Source organism: Coregonus clupeaformis, chromosome 20 (assembly GCF_020615455.1).
Source record: "Coregonus clupeaformis isolate EN_2021a chromosome 20, ASM2061545v1, whole genome shotgun sequence".
Lineage (NCBI taxonomy): Eukaryota > Metazoa > Chordata > Actinopteri > Salmoniformes > Salmonidae > Coregonus > Coregonus clupeaformis.
In genome coordinates, this window is record NC_059211.1 from 49,338,737 (window position 1) to 49,345,893 (window position 7,157).

Here is a 7,157-nt window from a genome sequence, read left to right on the forward strand (position 1 = left end):
GCTCTGTCAGGAGGAATGGGCCAAAATTCACCCAACTTATTGTGGGAAGCTTGTGGAAGTCTACCCAAAACATTTGACCCAAGTTAAACAATTTAAAGGCAATGCTACCAAATACTAATTGAGTGTATGTAAACTTCTGACCCACTGGGAATGTGATGAAAGAAAGAAAAGCTGAAATAAATCATTCTCTACTATTATTCTGACATTTCACATTATTAAAATAAAGTGGTGATCCTAACTGACCTAAGACAGGGCATCTTTACTAGGATTAAATGTCAGGAATTGTGAAAAACTGAGTTTAAATGTATTTGGCTAAGGTGTATGTAAACTTCCAACTTCAACTGTATTATGTGATATAGATTCAGTATGGATGTAGGGGCTACAAGCCGGTCTCTTATTCTATTGGTGAAGGTCATCTAAACGAAGTACATCTGTGTCAGTGGAGATTGCTGAGGGGAGGACAGCTCATAATAATGGCTGGAACGGCGCGTATGGAATGGCATCAAACACATGGAAACAATGTTTGATGTATTTGATACCATTCCGCTCCAGCCATAACCATGAGCCTGTCCTCCCCAATTAAGGTGCCACCAACCTCCTGTGATCTGTGTCCCTTATGTTCTACAACCTTTGTTTTACAATGTATAGCAATTATACTATAAGGGTATTAGATGACACCAGATTTATATGCTTGGTTTTAACAGTAGTAATATACATTTTACTTTCTATCCCACTTTGCTTTCATTTAATTGAATGAAGGATGTTTGGCCTCCGGAAACATTTTATGTTTCTTTCAAAAGGCTCACCTGATTTATTAATTGAACAGGATTTTGAGGGGAAGCATTTGTAAATCATATACAGTTATTTTGAGAGAATCCAACCAGGATTGACAGAGTAGTGTGTGTGTGTGTGTCAAGATGGAATGTGACCTTCCGCATCCTGCCATTCCCAGTCTGTGAGTCAGCTGTGACTCAGTGGTAGACCATCACCACTCAATAGGGCCGCCCTAAATCCCCTCATCATACCTAGGTTGTGTTATAATACTTTGACCTGGTTCTGACGTTTTCCCACTACTCTTGAGTAATCACTGATCTGACTTGGCTGGGATAGTTTAAGCTATGTAGTGGAATCATTTCCGCTTCACCTACCTGACTGGGTCCGCTTGATCAGTTAGTAGTTTAGTCTTATGCTGGACCTTTCTCTCCATCCATCAATGCTTGGAAGTCAACTTCCTGTGACAGTCCCTGGAAAGGATCCCTGTGATCAATCTGTTATTTCTCCTTTGGCCCAAACATTTTCATTAACACAATGCAATCATATGTGTAAACAATTCATGGCTTCAAGGTTTACATCTTTGGGTAGCCTAATTATTTACAGCGATGTGAAGTATCTTGCCTGTTGATCTGCATTGTTTATAAGGCAGGTTTTCCCTCAGTGGCTGAATCAGGCTGAGCATTCAGTCAGGGGTGGTCTGGCTTTGGCAGTGGGACGGTGGAGGGAGGGCAGCAGAGGGGCTTTAAAGGGGATCAAGCGCTTTCAGAATGCCCAATTACACATCACGTTTGGCAGCCATTTCCCTAGCGTTTAAGGAAAATTAAAGCCTTGCACCTTACTATTGGCATGTTGGAGAAGGCCTTCATGGTGTTCAACCTTTATTGATGTAGCCTGTAAGTAAAGGAGCCTCCCACCAAACTGTATTTACAGGCAATTACTATAAGTAATATGGTTCAGCACATAAGCACAGTGAATGACATGCAAAAACCAGCTGCATCTTGTTTGTTTTCTGAGGTAACCTCCTGACAGGAAAGACAATAGAGGATGATGGAGGAATTTGGAAGAAGATTGAGTGAACATTTGGCTATGCTTTAATCTCAGACATTATGGAGGTAGTATGTGTGTGTGAGAGACAGACAGACCGAGAGAGAGGGCCCAAGGAAAACCTGGATGCATAACTGGAATTGTTTAGAAGACACAACAATGATGGAGCACTTGATTTTGCCCAAATTTGCTGCAAGCAGGTTGTCCATCAGTAGTGCTCAGAGAGTTGCGATAGGCAGAGGTGAGTAGAGCAATAATCCACCCGGCTACTGGTACAGTAGGACAGTTGTTGACCCACGTTATGATCCCAAATCACATGACCCTGTCAACCAGGATTTCAGAGATGGGTGGGCAAAAAGAGGGGGAGAGACGGAGTGGCTCAGATTTCCTTTGCTAATAGCTGTCTTTAATGCAGACAGTTTGGGCAGATCTCATCTATCTGTTTGTCTGAGAGATGGGGGTTGTCATTAAGCATTAAGCCGTGACTGAAAGAGATTGCTTCATGCAACACCCTCAGATCACATGGGACATCTAATAAACCTGGCCAGTGGAAAACTGCTAGGACCAGAGCAGTGGTGTCATTAGGCCTGGGCTTCCGAGGCTTCAGCCCCAGATGTGTTTGGTCCAGCCCTGAACCTTCTGATGGTCCAGTGTGATCTTAAGTATGCTCCCTCTAATTCCCCCATCTCTCGCTCTCTCTCTCCCCTCCCGGAGGACCTGAGCCCTAGGACCATGCTTCAAGACTACCTGGCCTGACGACTCCTGCCTTTCCCCGTCCCCAGTCCACTTGGTTGTGCTGCTGATCCAGTTTCTGCTGTTCTGCCTGCGGCTATGGAACCCTGACCTGTTCACCGGACCTGCTACCTTATCCTGGACCTGCTGTTTCAACCCTCTCTCTCTCTACCGCACCTGCAGTCTCGACATCTGAATGCTCGGCTATGAAAAGCCAACTGACATTTACTCCTGAGGTGCTGACCTGTTGCACCCTCTATAACCACTGTGATTATTATTTGACCCTGCTGAGGCTAGGAAACACTATCACCACCGATAAATCTACAATAATAGAGAATTTCAACAAGCATTTTGCTACGGCTGGCCATGCTTTCCACCTGGCTACCACTACCCCGGCCACCAACTCTGCACCCTCCGCTGCAACTTGCCCATGCCCCCCCCCGCTTCTCCTTCACACAAATTCAGACAGCTGATGTTCTGAAAGAGCTGCAAAATCTGGACCCCTACAAATCAGCTGGGCTAGACAATCTGGACCGTTTCTTTCTAAAACTAGCCGCCGAAATTGTCGCAACCCCTATTACTAGCCTGTTCAACCTCTCTTTCGTAACGTCTGAGATCCCCAGAGATTGGAAAGCTGCCGCGGTCATCCCCCTCTTCAAAGGGGGTGACACTCTAGATCCAAACTGTTACAGACCTATATCCATCCTGCCCTGCCTTTCGAAAGTATTTGAAAGCCAAGTTAACAAACAGAACACCGACCATTTCGAATCCCACCGTACATTCTCCGCTATGCAATCCGGTTTCCGAGCTGGTCATGGGTGCACTTCAGCCACGCTCAAGGTCCTAAACGATATTATAACCGCGATCGATAATAGACAGTACTGTGCAGCCGTCTTCATCGACCTGGCCAAGGCTTTCGACTCTGTCAACCACCGCATTCTTATTGGCAGACTAAATAGCCTTGGTTTCTCAAATGACTGCCTCGCCTGGTTCACCAACTACTTCTCAGATAGAGTTCAATGTGTCAAATCGGAGGGCCTGTTGTCTGGACCTATGGCAGTCTCTATGGGGGTGCCACAGGGTTCAATTCTTGGGCCGACTCTTTTCTCCGTGTATATCAATGATGTCACCTCTATGCAGACGACACCATTTTGTATACATCTGGCCCTTCATTGGACACTGTGTTAACAAACCTCCAAACGAGCTTCAATGCCATACAGCACTCCTTCCGTAGCCTCCAACTGCTCTTAAACACTAGTAAAACTAAATGCATGCTCTTCAATCAAACGCTGCTGGCACCCGCCCACCCGACTAGAATCACCACTCTCGACGGGTCTGACCTAGAGTATGTGGACAACTACAAATACCTAGGTGTCTGGTTAGACTGTAAACTCTCCTTCCAGACTCACATTAAGAATCTCCAATCCAAAGTTAAATCTAGAATCGGCTTCCTATTTCGCAACAAAGCCTCCTTCACTCATGCTGCCAAACATGCCCTCGTAAAACTGACTATCCTACCGATCCTTGACTTCGGCGATGTCATTTACAAAATAGCCTCCAACACTCAGCAAATTGGATGTAGTCCATCACAGTGCCATCCGTTTTGTCTCCAAAGCCCCATACACTACCCACCACTGTGACCTGTACGCTCTTGTTGGCTGGTCCTCACTACATGTTCGTCGTCAAACCCACTGGCACCAGGCCATCTATAAATCACTGCTAGGCAAATCCCCACCTTATCTTAGCTCATTGGTCACCATAGCAGCACCCACCTGTAGTCTGCGCTCCAGCAGGTATATCTCACTGGTCATTCCCAAAGCCAACACCTCCTTTGGCCGCCATTCCTTCCAGTTCTCTGCTGCCAATGACTGGAACGAATTGCAAAAATCTCTGAAGCTGGAGACTCTTATCTCCCTCACTAACTTTAAGCATCAGTTGACAGAGCACCTTACCGATCACTGCACCTGTACACAGCCCATCTGAAATTAGCCCACCCAACTACCTCATCCCTATATTGTTATTTATTTTGCTATTTTGCACCCCAGTATCTCTATTTGCACATAATCTCTTGCACATCTAGCATTCCAGTGTTAATACTAATTGTAATTATTTTGCACTATAGCCTATTTATTGCCTTACCTCCATAACTTGCTACATTTGCACACACTGTATATATATTTTCTGTTGTATTTTTTGACTTTGTTTTTTTACCCCATATGTAACTCTGTGTTGTTGTTTTTATCGCACTGCTTTGCTTTATCTTGGCCAGGTCGCAGTTGTAAATGAGAACTTGTTCTCAACTGGCTTACCTGGTTAAATAAAGGTGAAATAAAAAATAATAATAAAAATAAAAATACATCTATGGATGTTTAAACATTTTGAAGAATGATCTAGCCTTAATGGCCATGTACTTTTATCTCCACCGGCACAGCCAGAAGAGGACTGGCAACCCCTCAGAGCCTGGTTCCTCTCTAGGTTTCTTCCTAGGTTCCTGCCTTTCTAGGGAGCTTTTCCTAGCCATTGTGCTTCTACATCTGCATTGCTTGCTCTTCAGGGTTTCAGGCTGGGTTTCTGTATAAGCACTTTGTGACATCTGCTGAAATGAAAAGGGCTTTATAAATACATTTGATTGATTGGTAGCTAACTAGCTAGTCTCCCTCAGCATAAGGGTTGGCTAATAAGCTAGTGTTAGCGCTCAGCATCCTTATTAAGCAATTGGGTGTCAGTTATTTAACAGTATACTTAGTGAATGGGCAAGCTAAGGATGTTAATATAAGTCATGTAATTAGGAAAAGTGTTCATTTCCAGCGAGTGTATTGATGGGTTTCATTTCTGTAGTTAGCTTGGCTGACTAGACACTTCGGTAGCTACTGGCTGGCTTGCTAGCTGAGACCAAAAAGATGAGAGAGATATGTTTTCTGACAGAAGCACGTATCTTCTGACAGTGACACATAGCCACCCTGTGTACTGAAGCTGAACTATACTACAACTTTATATTAACCTGTTTAAAATGGGCAAGGTTGTTATGGCAGAAAATGAAATGAATCATAGAGGTCTTATAACGTATTCCACAGGTAAACATGCTTGGCTCATGTCTGTTATTTCCATATAGGTCATTATCAGTAAAACGTCACAATATGGTGCAGAGCGTTCGATTTGACTGCTGGAAGGCAAGGAGACCCCCAGCTCCGCTAAAACCATTGACAACTACGTGCCGTTTTCAAGGGATTGTTAAATAAATGTTATAACTATTTGGTTTTAATATCATCACCTCTTAAAGAGCATAGTCAGAACAACACATTTCCGATTATAACACATTTAGTGCTATCATCAGAGTTATACAACAAGTAACTACATGCTTTTCTTAATCAATAAACAAAAATGTATCATGTCATTTCAGATACGTGAGGATAGCCTATCCATTTGGCATGTAGCTAGCTAGCTAAGCAAACAAGGTGTCATTTAGTTTGCTTCATCAGAGATTAGGCTTTTGGAAAGAGCTTGACATCGGTAAGTCTTGGACTGGGAAAGTTGTCAATCGGACTACTGTCATCACCACTTACCGACCAGTTTATTAGGTACACACACCTAGTACCGGGTCAGACCTTTGCCTCCAGAACAACCTGAATTCTTCTGAGCATGGATTCTACAAGTCGGTAACATTCCACAGGAATGTTGGTCTATGATGACGCGATGGCATCACGCAGTTGCTGCAGATTGGACGGTGGTGCACGAACGCCACCAGCCTGTACCGTTGACACCAGGCAGGATGGGTCCATTTATACATGCTCCTTACGCCAAATCCTGACTCTACCATCAGCAGGATGCAAAAGGAACCGGGATTCGTCGGACCAGGTGATGTTTTTCCACTCATCAAATGTCCAGTGTTGGTGATTGCATGCCCACTGGATCCGCTTCTTCTTGTTTTTTGCTGATAGGAGTTGAACCTGGTGTGGTCATCTGCTGCAATAGCCCATCCGTGACAAGGATCGACGAGTTGTGAGTTCATACCACGCTCAAAGTCGCTTTGGTCACTCGTTTTGCCCACTCTAACATTCAATCGAACAGTAACTGAATGCCTCGATGCCTGTCTGCCTTCTTTATATAGCAAGCCATGGCCACGTGACTCACTGTCTGTAGGAGCGATCCATTTTCGTGAACGTGGTGGTGTACCTAATAAACTGGTGTAGAGTGTAGATGGCAATCAAATCAAACAATATTTGGATATAGCCATACAGTTTATCCCCTGAAAGTTAGCTTGTTAACTAACCATATTGACGCGATCTGTTATTAGCTAGCTATCTAGCTAGCCATTTTGACGTGGTCCATCAATCAATGTAACCTATCATGTCTGTCAGCAGCAATCGTGATTAAACACTCTTAAAAACAATGTTAAAAAAGGAACGTTAGCTAACTTTGCTAGGTATTCCTACATTGGTTGGAGAAAAAAGTACATTAAGTCTACTTACCACTATATGTTTAGCCAACTGTAGCCTACAAAGTTTCTACTGATAGCTTGAAATATAAACATTAGTAGTTAACAGTACATTGGCAAATGCACCCTTCTGCTGCTTGACAGGTAGAGCCCACAAAGGACGGGAAATGAA